This window comes from Phalacrocorax carbo, chromosome 8 (assembly GCF_963921805.1).
Source record: "Phalacrocorax carbo chromosome 8, bPhaCar2.1, whole genome shotgun sequence".
Lineage (NCBI taxonomy): Eukaryota > Metazoa > Chordata > Aves > Suliformes > Phalacrocoracidae > Phalacrocorax > Phalacrocorax carbo.
In genome coordinates, this window is record NC_087520.1 from 43,293,118 (window position 1) to 43,309,828 (window position 16,711).

General features: G+C 47.8%; 1 long non-coding RNA gene across 1 annotated transcript in view; it reads right to left on the bottom strand.

Annotated features, from left to right (window-relative positions):
* Positions 1-203: 203 nt before the first annotated feature.
* Positions 204-16,711, bottom strand: part of LOC135314812 (uncharacterized) — a 38,296-nt gene continuing 21,788 nt past the window's right edge. Inside the window, exons 3-5 of the long non-coding RNA XR_010374311.1 lie at positions 12,323-12,564; positions 7,004-11,040; positions 204-3,706 (exon numbers count right to left, since the gene is read on the bottom strand). This is a non-coding gene — a long non-coding RNA (uncharacterized LOC135314812). The remainder of the gene's footprint in view (positions 3,707-7,003; positions 11,041-12,322; positions 12,565-16,711) is intronic.

Below are 16,711 nucleotides of genomic sequence, written 5' to 3' on the forward strand. Positions count from 1 at the left end.
GGAGATAAGCTGCTGACACCCTTTAAAAAGGAGCACATGCAAAGCTTTCCAAAAATCTGGCTTTCCCAAGCCCGTCTTTCTTCAAGAGCTATGATGGTTTGAAGTCTGCTGTCTCCCCATCCCTCCCCACCCCTCTTATTCCATCTCAGCCAATATCTGAAGGAGGAGCAGAGAGGAATGAAAGTGATAAAAAGTTTCTATAAAATGTTTAATATCTATAAATCAAGCCTACATCTTCAGCACTGCCATTGGCCTTTCCCTTGCAAAGACCACACTTAACAGTTGCGTAAGAAAATAACCTACAATCTCAGCCATCCTGCTTGCAATCAAGAAGATGGGCAATTAATTCTGGAAATGAACGGGCATAGCTACACTTGAAGCAGGCAGGCAAGAGGCATTCCAGGATTAAACAACAAAATGACCCTAAACTCAGTCACAGAAGGCAGCGCACTTATTTATCTCCCCCGCCCTGCCACAGGTACAAAAAACCCATCAGTAAAAATAGATCAGATCCCTGGATCTCAGCAGTGAAACGATAAGGAGAGCTGACAACGGGGCCTGAGCTATGGAAGCTTTCCAATGTCCAAGAAGAGCCAGCCAGGCGGCTTACGTCTTCACATATTGCCTGGCCGTTGTGGGAACTATTGTATTAAGGTCTATAAACATCCCGGGCTTTATCTGGGGCTGTGGAGGGGAAAGCAGAGGAACGGACTGCGGGAACCACGTGCAGTGATTGCCCTTGTCAGGATGCTCGGTGCCCACGGCAAGGCAGCGTGCTTGTCCCCTTTGGGCACAGCCTCCCGCTGCTCTCGTCGCTCTCTGGGGCATTGCACAAGGTCCCAAGTTAAGATTTTGCCTTTTGACACAGATGGTCTTTCCAGCTGGAGCTTTATCCAAGCACCAAAATTGTCTAGGATCAAGCAAACCCCTTGCTTCCATGCTGTTTCTCCAGCCAGTCCTGGTGGCAAGGACCTGCCTTCCCTCCAGCTCATCATCCCTAACTCTTCCCCTCCCTGAGATGGTTTCTCCCGAGGTCCTACTCCAGCAGCTCTCAAGGCCATTCCCAGTTAGGATCTTACATTGACAGGAGGCTACAGTTGCCTTTCATCTTCACATCCCTGCACGGGGAACTTCCAGTCCTTAATTGCAGCTCCTCGCTCCAACTTTTCTGTCCGCAGCCGTACCGCGCCCAGCGCAGTGGAGTCCAAAGGCTGGATTTGGGCTCCCAGATGCATCATCGAGATACAGAAGTGCCCTGAACTAACAACAGGAACTTGGATGCAGCCACTGTGCCCAGTACTTGCCAAGTATTTATATATACATATTTTTTTAAAAAAAAAAAAAAGCTTTTTCTTTTGTAAAGGTAAGCACAGAAGAAAAATGTGAGGGAAACATTTGGTGAAACATGGTGGCCAAGTTTTGCTGCTACGCTGGAGGATGCCAAGTAAAATCAAAACAATAGTCTGGAAGGGACAACGGCAGGGGCGGAAGGATAAGGCTGTTGTTCCCCATGCCACAGGAAGGCTTTGGTTTAACTTGAGCGGGGATCTTTTGGAGATGAACCCATAACCCCGCTTCTATGAAGGCCTCCGAAGCTCAAGCTTCTCCCTTTGGCGTCTGTCCATGTGCTCTTGCGTGGTGGGTGACGTAGGAGACTTGACCCAAAGTCTCCCTCTATAGACCAATTCACATCCCTGACCACCACCGTGGGGTTTCGGTTTTTCATTGGTAGTTTGGATTTTTGTTGTGTTTTGGATCTCTGACAGCGTGAAGTTTGCATGTTAGTTTGCCTGCGCAAGTCTTTACTTGAGAGTCATCCATCATTTTCTAGTTAAAACAGAGCTGCTTGTTGAGAGGAAGTCATTTGTCTCTCACGAAAGTCACCCTCCCACCCCCGCCAACCACTCCATCGCCGTGCAAGCGAATCCATTAGCTTCCCTGGAAAATGCATCATCTGACGTTGGGACTAAACTTTAGACTAACAAACCCCTCGAGAGGACATGAAGGAGCCATCTCTGTCACCCTGCTCAGTGGTCAGGTCAAAGCCTGACCTCTCTTTCCATTAAATCTTCAGCTCCTACATTTAAGGGAAAAAGTTGTAAATTGGCAGCGACTCTACATTCGGTGATCAGAGTCAGCGCCCTGATTTCCCACCTCCCAAGCGGGCTTCTGGCTATTTCTGAAGCCCACCTCTGGAGCCGCTGCCTCTCCTCACTCCCCTTTTGCTCCTCGCAAGGGAAAGAGGGGAGGAAACACCTCTCGGAGGTGACTGGCTGAAACAACCCAGAAATAAACTCTCTGACCAGGAGGGAGCCTGGGCTAGGAAACAGCCACTCATGCCTTCACGTCCGGCAGCCCTGCAAGCTCCACACCACGCAGGGGCAGTGCTAGGGCAGGGCTCCAAAGAAAACACGCCAAACTCACGTTCAAGTTCATTTTCCCCATGCTTAAGCCCATCTTCTAATATTAACACGTCTCCCGTGGTCAGAGTGGAGTCACAGCCTCCCTGTCCCAGCCTTGCAAGCCTGGGAGGAGCACAGGAGATATCTTCTCCCAGCCTGGTGCCCAAGCAAGACCCAGGGTGATGTTTGCTCAGATGGGCCCGGCCACAGCATTTACAAACCTCTCCAACATCCTCCATTCGAGCAGGTGAGATGGGATCTCTGTGGGTCCCATGGGGCAGGGCAAGACCAAGGCTCCGGGTCTTGGCTGGGAAGAGCGATGGTGGCAACGATGCCTCCTAGGAGGGTTCCTCCATCCCACAGCTTCTTCATCGCTGGACCACAGTCTTCCTCGGTCACGCCTGACAAATGGAAGGAGCTACCAGCTGCCACCCCGTCAAGTGGAAACTCCCACATGCAGCCAGGAAAAACTATCTGTCAGGCAGATAAACTATTTATCTGCCAAACATCAACATTTTAGGATCTGGGTATAGGAATTTTTCATTCGCATCGATTTTATATTTCATACCAGTGGAAGAGAAGAACATTTACTCCATTAACTCTCACGTTGAATGATAATTTTTTAATTATTTGGGATTTTTTTCTAAAATTTAACAGCCAAAGAGAGTTAAAATTATTAAGAATCCAAACAGCAAACAAAAAAATCCAGGACAGGTGTTCTGCTCACCAATTTCCTTTTTTTTTTTTTTCCACTTTTTTTTGCCCAAACAGCAAACCACAAAAGGAATTGGTGATATAGGTCTAAATTAAAGAGGGGAAGGAGAAACTTTCCCCTCTGTCTGATTGGGAAGTGAATGGCCTTTGTATTAGATGCATAAGAAAATATTAAAAATGAAAGAAAAATAAAGAAGGCAAACGAAAACTAAAGAAGATAAATATATGTCTAGCTAGCGTACCATGAGGCAACGTAACAAGTTTCTAAAATCCCTAGTGAAAAATGAAGCGTCTTTGAAAGTTCATTCCTGCACTTTCTGGGATAGAGCTGTGAACGCAACTACAGCTGAACTCGAGCGAGGTGGAGAATATCGCTGCTTTGAGGCAGAGGTTGTAACAGATCTAGATTTAAAGACAACGGCTTTATTTTACTATGGCCTTGAGGGGATTAAGATAGGAGAGGAGTCCTTCTCCGCCACTGGAGATATAAATCCTGGAGGGTCACTCTGTAGCCATCCATCAAGCGAGAGGAAGGGAGGAGGCAGAGTCATTTTCAGTAGTAAATTTTGGGAAGAATAAGCACTAATGGCCTAAAATTAAGAAAGAAAAACATTGGACTAAATAGTAGGAAATGCTTTATAATGGTGAGGTCAGGCAGACAATGGAGAAACCTGTCAGGGGAGGTCAGGGGCTCTCCAATAACGGAGATGCTCGCGGATAGATGAGGAGCGGCGAAATGGGGGCTCTGCTGAAACGATCATCCCCTCGAGCCCCCCGGACAGGGCTACTCCCATGGGGACGATGCGTCCCTCCCAGTTTGAGCTGATCCCCAGGGCGATGGAGCTTTGAGGGGAAATGCAAGGTTTCTTGCAAGCTTTCTCGCTCTCTCCCACCATGGAGCAAGGTGCAGGGGAGGGCAGGGGGGCTTGGCCGCATCCCGCTCCCCTTGGAGCAGCAGAGACCTGCCACAGCTGTTCCCCTTTCCAAAGGAAAACAGAGGCTGCCCAAAGAGGTGGGATCATGCGCACGGGGAAGGAAGAAAGAAGCCTTTCAGCAGATCCCTCCCACCAGGAAACCGGGAGAGCGATGCAGCGGACGGAGGACGAGCCCGGGCGCCCGGGGGTCCGTGCGGATGCCAGCACAAGCTGCTTTCTTAAGGCTGTCAGGTTGATTTCCTCCCGGCTCCCCGCAAGGACACCTGCGGTCTGTTACACGACACGTCATTATATTTTTGCAACTTATGGTGTCCATCATCACCCCCAGGCAATCACTGTGGAGCCGTGATAAATGATACACAGGCAGTTTATTATACACACTAAATCCTCTTCACTTGGTGGTCCAAGGGTGTACCTAATACATTTTATTCCTCTTCTGCTTGGATTAGTAGCTTGGATCCATTTGATACCTTATAGCAAATGCTGAATAGGTGCCACACAACATGCATCGCACCAAGCATAATTATTTCCTATCATCCCCTATCTGGTGAGAACCCAGTTAGCACTCTAATTTTTCTGCATTTCTAGAAACCCTGACCGTGTTAGAAATATTAACTAGCAGAAGTGGGGAATGCCACTCTGACAGCCCAAAGCTCTCAGTAGAAAGCTGCTGGAGGTCTGGCAGCAACCAGAGGGAAAGGAAGGAGAGGCTGCAATAGCCAGCTGAGATCATAGGTGGCATTTAGGGGAAGCCAAAACAACTCGCTCCCATTGGAATATGACCTTCCAGAGGCCAGCATGCTTGATTTTAAAATAGAGATAATTAACAACTCTAAGAAATTAAAATCCCAGCTATGGGTCTGGCCTGAAAGACAGCATGGGAACACCCATCCGTGTCCGTATGCCTGCCCTCTCCCCCGAGAGTCTTTCCTGCTCTGACGTGTTGTCCAAAACACCTCCTGAAGTGGACTGTTGAGGGCAGGGGAGCGTTTCTAATGTATAAGGTGTAATTAAGTGCTGGTAACACATAGCAGAGGGCACAACGCAAAGAAACAGAGACTCTTTCCTCCAAGTGCACCCTCCAGCACCATCAGAGCAGGTTTCCACCAGCCCACTGCAGACAGCATTGCACAAACTTGTGCCTCCCTGCCAAGAAGTGTCCAGAAAGGATTTTTCCACAGCACTGCTGTCACTCAGGCATTTGGAGAGGCTGTTCCCCATTTCCACCCCCCAGTACCAGGTCCTTGCTATCAGGGTGGTCCAGGACAAAGCCTGTGAGAAGATGCCTGGTTGTGGTTTCTTGGCTGAAGGCGGCAGGGGTACTACAGAGGATGCTGAAGGAGGAGAACAAGGAATGCAGAATGATCCCAGGAGGTCATGGGAAGCCAGCGAGGGGAATCTGAAGAGGGATGGATGGGATGTCAGGGAGGATTTTCGCTGCTGCGTTTGGACAAACCAAGAGCGCAGAGGGGTGTCAGGGTACTAGTGCCTTCAGCTTGGGTGTAGGCGTGGAAATGGCTGGTTTTGCAGATGATAGGAGGCGAAAAAACCGAGCAGGGAGCGCATTAACCAGGAGGCTGAGGAGAAAGGAAGAACTTCAAAGGAATGGCGCAGTCTGGTGGACCAAAGGGCAGCTCTTTCTTCTCCAAGAGCTTTGTTTCTGCCCGGCCCCTGGGGGAGGAGAGTTGGCCTACAGCTACAGCAGTAACTTTGAGTAACTTCTCAGGAAACAGCTTATTTAGATAGCACTGCCTATTCTTCAGAGGAGAGGATAGAAGAACATATTGCCTGTTACTAATGAATGGCTTTTCCACAACTAATGATGTTTACAGGGATGGATACTCCAAGGTCTCCACAGTATCTCCACTAATAGGACAGATTTTGGCGCCAAGAAAGCATGGCTTTTTCGCACACGCCCTCCGATAGGAGAGAGTTAAATATCTTCTCTGTTTTTAATGGAAAATTAAGCAGGCATGACGCATCTGTTTAGAAGGCTTTTTTCTTATCTCCAGGATCGAAAAGAATTCCAGAGCTCAAAGACCAGAAACCGAGAGCAGTTCATTCACTGCCAACACATGCAGACTGGAGGAGTTCAGGTTGAACCCAAGCTAAGGGTTGGAGTCTCTCTCCACTGCAATAAATAGATTGTTTCCACTGGCTGTGGTAGGAACAACTTTGGACCTTGATTTCTCTGCTCCAGTTTGCAGTAAATAAAAGCTTCAAGCAGAACCCATTAAAGCTGTTTCAATTTCCAGGCTCCAGTCCTTTCAAAAGTTAACTCTTATAAAATTCAATATACACAAATGTTCTTTGGCTGGGTGGGGGAAGGATTCAAATCATCAAATGTTCATCGTAACCTTCTGGGTCAAGGCTCTCCCTCTAATGGGGTCTGTGAATTTGCCACCCAGTCTGGAAAGGGATTAAGCAAAGCATTCCGAGAGGCAATAAAGATTTTAAGGAGAGGGGAAAAAAAAAAAAAGTCAAAAGCTTTTCGAGAACTTTGAAAAATTGCGGTGTCCAGATCCTGCTCAATTTTTGCACAACAGCAACATAAGGAACCCATGCTCAGCCTTGCATCCAGGCCCCCTTTGCACTCCCGATCCACAAAGCCATGCGGTCGGGAGCCGGTTTCACGTAAGCGGTGTTCCTTTAGGTGTGAACTGAGTTGAAACCACGAACCCCAGCCTCTGATGGACCTGAGGGCTTTGAGCTAGGCTTCTCCTCTCAGGTGCACAGCTGCAAAGCAGAATGTAAGTCACCAAATCTCAACTGCCCCTGCAAATGCGCCTTTGGCAGACTCCAGCCCCCACTGCTGCTCGCATGCACAGTCTAGCTGAGGAAGCATCTCTCTGTTCAGTGTTTTTATGCACAGCAATACTCGGCCAAGCCTCTTTTTTTTTTACAAAGCACAGTCACCCTGGAAGAAAGCAAACAAAACTTAATAGCTACTACCTTGCAGCGGCCGACTCCATATTCCAAGGCAGGGTAGCTCCGTAACTCAAAATTGTTGGCTCAGGGAATCTTTGTCACAGCTGGATTTTTGCTGCATCTGGTTGAGCAAGTTTTTATAACGTCATTTCTGATCAAGGTAGTTCTCAGTAACAGCTTTCAGCATTTTACAGGTCAAGGTTAAGAGGGAAAGGGAAATTGCGAAGGGGAGGTGCTCTTGCTGCTCTTTGAGGTGGCAAGGACTTGTTCAGAAATTAAAGGAGTTATTGTAATTCAGAGGAGCTGTTACAAGGAAAGGAAAAAGTAGCGTTTGTGACACCGTTAGCAAATTACAACAATGTGCAGCTGCCTGGAAATGACCTGAACGCCAGCCTTAAAACCATCCGTGGCGAATTGATTTCAGATCATCAGCTATTTGGTCCAGCCTGTTACAGAGAAGGCTGCTTGTCTTGCGGAAACACACTGTGCATTTGGAAAGCAGTTTAACCGAGTCTGGAAAATATCTTGCAAACCAGGACCTGTCTCCCAGCAGAGTGAAAACGTATACAGACTTTTTTGCTAGTGCTGGGCAGGTTGAGAGCCGTCCTGCTGTCTCAAACAGTAACTCAAACCACATTCGCAGTTTGACTCTGCAGCATCGTCCTCTCCAAGTTCAGGAGATCTGCGTGAAGAAGTTGAGTTTGCAGCTACTCATCACGGTGGGGGGGGGACCGAAAGCGATGACACAGGCTTTGCAAAGCAAAAAGACGCCTCCAATTTACTCACTCACAATGATGTGGTACAAATGGAGCGGCTGTCCGAGCTACATGCCCAGACTAAGCTAGTGTGATGCATTTAGCTGCAATCGAACAATTTCTTGGGCTGTAATGTTGCAATGTTTCATGACCCTTGAAATGCTGAAGATCAGCCTAAGAAACCAAACAGACAGCATCTCTCTGATTCATTCTCCTCTTACAAAATATAAATAGAAATTGCCTTTCAGCTAGGCAGAGGCAGGATCCCAGGATTTCCCAGGAATGCGTCCGTCAGGCCAGAACCAGCTATTTAAAAAAAAATATGAAGGGTGAAAAGTACTCTCTGCCTTTAGGTGCTGTTTTATTGGGTTTCTTGTTCAGGACACCTCGAACTTCATTTCTGAACATGTCAAAGTTGCCCAGCTCATGTTAATTTTCTCCTGGGTTGTGACTGCTCATCACCTTGGAGAAAGAAAAAACTCTGGGGAGGCATCACTGGGGGTTTGTGGGAGTTTTGCCATTGTCTTCCACATAAGCAGGATTTTTGTCCTAAAACTCAGCTCTTCAAAATCAGGAAATTTTAGCACTTGATACCGACAGCGTTGCAGGGCAAAAATATTATCACTTAAGCCTATGCTCAATCAGCTCATCCTCCTCAGAGGTATGGGATGGACTTAGTAGCTGAATTTGGAGCTGTAAAGTAAATCCAGCAATGGGGCATTTCAGCCCGTGGGTATCCTCAAGGAGATTGGGTTCCTTGCCCTATGCTTATGCCTCCATTTTTGACACATCCAGTCTTCCATGCTCTTTGGGATACGCTCAATCCTAGGCAGCGAAAAGGATTTCATCAACATTTTATATCTGCTAACTTCTATGCATCCAATTTCAGCTGGGATCCCCGAAACACCCCAGAAATGGAGAAAACTCCAAAGGCAGAAGTGCCAGAAGCGAAGTATACAAACCCCAGACTTAATGGTGGCACTCATCTTTTATGAATTACAGTAAAGAATTGATTAATCCCTCTTGCATTCGGCGTGGAGAAGTCATTCAAGTCAAAGCCACTGCAGTGGCAGATGTGCTACCATCAGCTTCTCTCTAAACAGAAGGGGTGGTCCTCTGCTGGCCGTGGCACAGGTGATGCCACTATTTTCCTCCCTCTTAATTTGAACACTTGGCTAATGGATTACTAGCATTAAGAGGCAATTATCAGTTAAGCCTATTGAACATGTAAAGAGACGGTCATTGAAACAGAAAATTTATGAGGGGAATAAAGGACCGAGGTTTAGCTAGGAGGGGAAAGCAGAATAACAGATACAGCCCAAAGGAGGTAAACAGTAAGTCATCAGAGTGTTTGGTGTGATTTAATACACATATACAATATTTAGAGATTATATGAGATACCTAGATCTGGATATATAATATTATAGATACATAATCTATATAGAGATATAAAATCTGTAATATTTTTATATTAATATATTTTAATATATTATAAGCATATATTTTTCTATAAATATATATTTCTATTTTTTATATATAATATAAATTAGAGCATTAGAGTGGAAGAGGTTGCCTTCATTTTGAGGGGGGACACCAGGCTGCACAGACCGCGATGGGTCACACAAAAGAAATTCCCAAGTCAGCAGCCGCTACCTACATTTCCAAGACGCTGAGTCGGCATCCAGTGCGCATCGCTCACGCGTCAATGCACGCGGAGATGCTGAACGCCTGGTGCCACCTCTTCCCCAAACGGACCCTGAAAATCATTTGGGCCTCAGTAACCAAGATGCCTGCCTTAATGCTCTGGTATTTGTGAACTGCCTTAGAGTTGTAATCTTTTGGTTTCTGGGATCAGCTTACAACCACAATTGGATTTCAGAAGCGCGCTGCAACAGGCTGACTCCCAGCATTATACCAAGATGTTTTCTTAGCTGTATTTTCTGTTTAGTCTGAGTTCCACATAGTCTAGGCTTAGAAAAAAAAAGAAAGTGCAAAAATAAAATCAAATAATCCTCAGGTAGTTCAAATAACCTCTGTGGCAGTATCCCCTGGGCAGGACCCGGATTGCTCACAGCCCTGCCAAATCTGGAGGATTATTTGCCTCTGCTAGCCAGCCAGCACGATGGTAGCAGCACGGAGTGCTGTGCTTGGTGCCTTGCAGAGCCCTGGAAACCCTCCCCTCCGCTGCGTCCCCAGGGGCCACTGGTATCCACCAGCAGCTCCCAGGAGCTCTTAGAGCAGATGTCTTTGATACAGCCAGGAAAGGAGTATCTCTGCCCAACTAACCCCCAAGGCATCCTCCATGCCTTGGAGGATGCCCTTTTTGTATCAGAGGCAGCTAATGGCCAGAGCACTGACCCGGCCCTGAACGGTGTCCCTCGGATGCCAGATGACCCTGGGACATCCCCGTCCTGCTCCATGACCCGTTTCCCCCGGGTGTAAAAGCCAGAGCTGACATTTAACCTTCTGTAAAGTGCTTGAAGTTCCGCTGCGGGAAAAAAGCTGCCTCGCTGCTTTAGCACTGCGTTGCAAACCAGGGGCACAGCTGCCCATCGCCTCGGTCCCCCGCATCTTCAGCTGTGCCCATGGATGTTGCTGCCAGCCCAAAGCAAGAGGGTGCCAAATGTGTCTTCATCACCAGCCAAGAAGTACTATACTCACACTGGTCCACGCAACAGTTAATGGAAGATGCAACACAGACATCTTGCACAGGGAGGCACTTCAGATACCAGCTGGTTTGAATTTCATGTGTGCTCGTGAAAATTAATCTTTAATACCTTCTGCTGCCTGCAGCAGCTCTGATTTTTAAGAGGAAAAAAACCAAGCTTAAAATCAGAACTCCTCTCCAACAGCTCACAGGTACGCGGCAGATTTCCATCCAGCAGGGTGGAAATAGCACACAGAGAGCACAAAATGACCATTTCTGTCACCAAAGCTGAAATCCCACAGCCAGACCCCCATGGAAAACCCCAACCCAGGCTAATCAATCCCTACCACAATCAGCCAAGGACGACATTAAGTCTTCAGGCTGCCAGGGAATTGCCGGAAGCTGGGAATGCCGGCACCAGCTATAAAGACTAATTGACAATGACAGCAAAATTTGACGATATCCGTTCAAATTCTCCCTGTCAGCCCTGATGTGATTTAGGGATCCCCAAAGCACCGAGGACAAGTTCCCTCTGCCAAGGCTGTGGCTGATGGGATGCGGAGGGCAGGGTGCTCCTCGGCAAAAGGGACACGGCTTCTTCCCTGCCATCATCTCTGGCTCCATCCTTACATGGGCATCTTTCATATGACAAGGCTGAGCTGGAACAGAAAAAAATGGGTATTGGAGAGGTAAGAGGCTGTCTCTAATTGGTTTTGGGGTAAAAACCAAAACCTTCTGCATTTGGGTCCATCTTGCCCTGGGTCACACCTCTGTAGTGTGCAGAGGCAGATGTGGGTTTTGTAACTGGCTAAATGCAGACCTGGCTGCTGGAAAGTTTGCAATCCCAGCACTCTGGTTGAAAAAATATCCTTTGCAGGCTCCCAGAGAGCCCACGAGCAGCCACAGACCTCACCTGCACAGCCTGTGAACCTCACAGGCCCATCCCGGGCTCCTGAGAGAACACAAAGATGCTTTCTGCTCCAAGGAGCTTCCACTGACTGAAAATTCAGCCCAAAAGCATTTGAATCCAGGCAAGGCAATGGGAAGAAAAGGCCCTTCTAAGAGCAGAAAGGACAGGCCAGATGGAGGATTCAGGTAGGAAGGGTTGCCTGACACAGCTGCCACCTCTGTCTTCAACATTGAGGTTGGTATCACCTTGCTGGCACCCCCTCTTTACCTGCCCTGCCGCGTACCCCAAGCTCTGGGACCACAGTAATGAGCAGACACCTTCAGCATCCCCAACAGGCACGCCCACGCTTCAAAGCAGCATCCTACAGGCCTGGGTGAAAAAATTTAAACAGCTCCTGGCAGGTGCTTTGGAGGCTAGTTGTTTCGTGCCTCCCCACTTTCCCTTCAGCAGCCACCCAGCCAGATCAGACCAAGCCAAAGCTGGGACGTTCAAAGCATGGGCTGCATCCCCAGCAACTTACCCAACCAAAGCACATCGCTGATCCTTCTGCGTCATGTCCCCCCTTGCTTGCCCATCCTCCTCAATGCCCCCTGTTTTTCTCTCCCACAACCCTGAAAATGTCTTTTCTTTCTTTCTTTCTTTTTTTTTTTTTTAAGAGCTGCCTCATTGTTCCTGGCAGGATGGGCAGAGCAGCAGGCCGCACAATGCAAGTACCCTTTTCTCAGGATGTACGTTGGTCATCCCAGGGCAGGAAAATGCTTACGGTGGGGCTTCCTCAGCAAGCTGCCTTTGGCTCCTCACTTTCCCTCCCCCTTCCCAGCAGACTCTCACGCCGACCCTGGTTGTCTGATTACCAGCCACCCTTGGTAGGAACTCACTGTAGACAAGGGATGCGTTGTGCATCATGCACAGCTTCACGCAAGATCCCGTGAATGTTCAGCATCCACCGAGCTCTATCACTCTTTACTGGTAAATGCACCTCTCTCCCAAGACCTGCATCCCACCCGGCGCTGGAAGAGTAACCCTACCACCTCAGGAGTGTTGTGTCCATCTCAGCCGATGACAGCAGCTTCCATCCTCTCCGACGTAATGCGTGTAGACGCCGGTGCAGTAAACAAGTGCAGGAGTCCTTTCATCGCTTGCCAGCCTTTGTCCTTGGGTATGCATGAAACTCCTGGGCATCCTGAGCTTGGGGCCAGAACTGGTCTCCATCTGCTTGGCAGCCTGGAACAAAGGGCTCTCTGGGTGTGCAACCCCACGCCCATGATGGGCTCTGCAAATGACATTAAGTGGACATATATAATTAGGTATTTGTAACGCATGGTTCAGAACAGCATGTACTGCCGCTGAGCGCAGCATCGGCCTCATGTCATGGATCTCCTCCCTAGGGGCTTGTACGATGCAAGGCACTCACCCTCACTCTCCTCCCAGACATCACTGCTCCTCATAACCCCAGATCTGAGCGGCTTTTTGTACCTGCCAGGCTTGAGTTCGCATCCTAAAATAGCTTGTAGTAAATCAGGTACCTTCAGCCATGATACCAAAGCCCAGCCTATCCCTCATGGTGGGCCTCTGCCCACACACTCCCTTGTACATCCCAAACACTGGGTTTCTACTAAGCAGAGCAAATCTTGCACCCTGAGTAGCTCAGGGTAAAATACAGGCCAGGTTTTCTTGGGACATGCAATTTTGTTTCAGAGCTAAAGACTTCTTGTCAACTAGCTGTCAAGCAGCTGTCAATGCAGGTCATATCAGCTTCTTCAAAGACCAAAAGCATCCTCATGGCCAGGACACAGCCCACTTACAGCAGAGAGTAGTGCCAGTATGTAGTAATATGAATTGCGAGATCTCATGGAGCTTGGCTGCAAGCATTGAGACTGAGTCCATCGTAGAGAGACCACAGAAATGCAGTGAATGTCTCACCACAGATTTTCTTCACGCCTTCAGTGCTCTTCTCCACACTCATCCATGACGCATTTCCTGGAAAGGATTTATTTCCACCTCAGGACTCGTCCATCTTCCCCCCAACCACCCATCTCTTGTTCATGCTTTGCCTTGCCTTCATCTCAACATCACCGCTGCTGCTGACGGCCACATGGATGTCCTGTGGGAAGCCCGTGAGACGATCGAGGCTTGATTCCTGTTAGGGATAGGGAATGCAAGCACAGATGAGACCACACAGTTCCCAGAAGTTCTCATCGACTTTGTAGAATCAAGAAACTTCTGCGGGTCTTTGCAGGGGCTCAGCATCCGAGACCTTCCTTCATTTCATGTTGAGTTGCAGACCAGAAGACCTACAGGGATGATGGCTCAGCAGAACACGAAAGCCTGCCCCCACCACTGGGAAAGAATCGGTTAAAAATACCAAAGTGGTTTGAATCCTTTTTCCTCTGAGGCCTGAATGAGCCTTGGAGAGGAAAGTGCTTCTCAGCATCCTGACATCTGAATGTGTTGTTAAGGAAGAGGTGTGTATCACATACACCGTAATTCATTTGGGCTTGAAAGCTACAAGTAGCGTTTTGAATGACAATTTGCTCGCGGAGTCCATAAATACACGACATGATTTATCAGGCTTCGGTCAACATGGGAAACAACCCAAGAAAGGGATTTTGTAATTGTGGCTTTGCATTACGCATTTAATATATGTTCTGTCCAATTCATAAGCCTGAGGAAGAGGAGGTGTTTGGGGAGGGGTGATCCTTCATCCCAGCAGTGAAAAGCAAGATAACTTTCTGAGTGCAATTAGCAACTTAACTTGCTGTCGGTGGTTACTTCTATTTGATTAAGTGAGTGCAACTGCCTGGTGGAGTTCCCAGATTTTGGGGAGGAAGAGATGTTGGTGAGATGGGAGAAGGGAACAGGGAAAGCAATTCATTATCTCAAGTGTGTTCAAAGCCTAAAGTAACCCAGAGGAGCCCTGTTTCTCTGGATGGTGCAGGAGGCCGGCAGACATACTCCTGAGAAGGTGCACCTCACAGAGGATGGAAATTATCAACTCGGCAGCGACCGAGATGTTCCTTAGGTTTCCCTGCATAAAATTGCTTTGAAAGCCTAAAATACCCACTCAGAGGAAACAATTCATGACAAGAGTCAGTGGAAACATTTTAACCAGGTCTCAAAACGAGGGGACTTTTTCCAGTGTTGTCCATGCACCAGTTTGGACAGGCTGGAGAGACCTTCTCCCACCCAGAAGAGCGGGAGCTCACCTATTAACTCTTACTTTTCACCGTGCCCTTGAACTTCAGTCTTTTACACCCCAGCTAAGCACAGCTTGCTTGCAAAGCTACACCAAAAAAATGTTGTAGATTGTCCATTTAACCATCCTAAATCATTTCATTGCTTCATGACTTTGCGCACGTGAAGCAGAACGGCTGCAAGAGGACATAGCAAAGAGGCTCGCTCGGAGGCTTCCCAGGGTTCCTCCGGCCCTGATGAGAGATTAGACACACGGACATCCTTCGTGGTGTCTCAGGCAAATGCTGTAGCTGCTGGACCTTGGCTAAGCTGAGGAAGACAACAGCTTTGCAGGGATCTCGTCCAAGGGTTTTTCTTTTTTTTCTCAAAGTAAAACAAGAATATTTTCTGGAAGCGTCAAAGACTTTTGCAAGGAAAAAGAAGTTTCCAACGTGTGTGTTGTCAGAGCCAAACCTCCGTCCTTGTCCAGTGGGGCTGGTGGGGGGCAAGGGTTAGAAGGGAAATGCACTCGGCGCTGGAGGAAAGCATGCCTCAGGCAGAGGAGAAATCAAATGGCTACCAACAGAAATAATAAAAAGAAATCCAAAAGGAAGTTTCAGATCCCTCCTCATGACTCATGCCTGCAGCATTATTCACCAGAAATGATTCAAAATGTCTCTCCTGGCCCACACCACACTTCCCCAACTCTGGAATTCCCGCGCATCCTGCCCGAAGGAGCGGCCGCAGCAGCGCGGACCCCCGGCACCCACCTTGCTTCTGCCTCCTTTACAGCACGGACCCCTCCAAAACCAAAATAACCGAGAAAAAAAAAATATATCTTCCAGTTCTATAAGGAGAAAAACAGGGCACCCTTGTTTTTAGTATCTATTCAGCTGCTTAAAAGAGCAGGAAATTTGGGCCATTTGCTTTAACCATTGTATCTTCTGTTATTCATCAATTTTGGAAAACAGCCTCTAAAATTGTTTCCGGCTCCCCTTTCCCATGTAAATCACTCCAAGGTTTTGTGTTTTTGTTTCAAAAAAAAAAAAAAAAGCTAAACATTCTGTTGTTCACAGCAATATTTTTTCACTTCATTCTAATTTAGCAACTCCGTTGAGCTCTCCTTTCCCTAAAAGCCTGCAAACAGAGGAAGCAGTTCCTGCCTGCGGCTGCACGCAACCAGCAAATGCCACAGCTGAATGTTTTTTTCCTGTTCCCTTTTAATGCTCTGTCAGCTCCCTCCAGTAACGAAGGGGCATTGGTCAGTCCAGGGAATAGCCCATGGAATAAACCCCCTCCTTGAGATTTTTCCAAGTGCTGACTCTGCTTCGGACCCTTTGGAGGGCATCTGGGTGATAGAAAAGGCTCTTTGCAGGCAGAGAGTGATATTGCACTTTGGAAATTGCAAGGCAGGTATTGCAATGCTCACGTTCAAGTCTGGGGAGAAAATCTGGATTTTTAATAGCTTTTATCCAAACTCAAATTCTCTAGATGTGCAAAGAGAGATGTGCAAAGGCAAGTGAAGCTGGGATATGACCATAACCACCCCTGACAGCGTGATACGCGCATGAAAGCCTCTCTCAGATGCTTGCCAAGGGGAAGAGCCCAGGCCAGTAGAGATCTGGTTTAACAGAGAATCCTTTCGTATTTACACCGGGGTCCTGCCCTGCTGATCTCACTCCGGGGTCTCCTCACCGCGCGTAGATATTCCTGTCGATATTTCACTTGTCGTTTCCCTTGAAGTCCCAACTTCAAGAGTCATCTGAAGGTATCAAAAAATATGTTGTTGGGGTTTTTTTAAGCCCCATTTAACTGCACACCTATTGAGTGTCCCCCATTTTCCTTACCCAAAGTGCAAGAAGACACCATCCATGAGAAACCTGGGCCTTCTCGAACTTTTCCCAGAAGGATCAGAAGGGAGCTAGAATACCTCATCTGAGCCCTGCCAGGCTGGGCAGAATCAGGCCAGCTGGTTTTCAGAGGGTTCACACAAACAGAGGGGAAGGGAAGGGAAGGGAAGAGGGAAGAAGAAAAAAAGAAAATAAGAGGAAAAAAAAGAAGAGAAGAGAAGAGAAGAGAAGAGAAGAAGAAGAGAAGAGAAGAGAAGAGAAGAGAAGAGAAGAGAAGAGAAGAGAAGAGAAGAGAAGAGAAGAGAAGAGAAGAGAAGAGAAGAGAGAAGAGAAGAGAAGAGAAGAGAGAGAAGAGAAGAGAAGAGAAGAGAGAGAAGAAGAGAAGGAAGGAAGGAA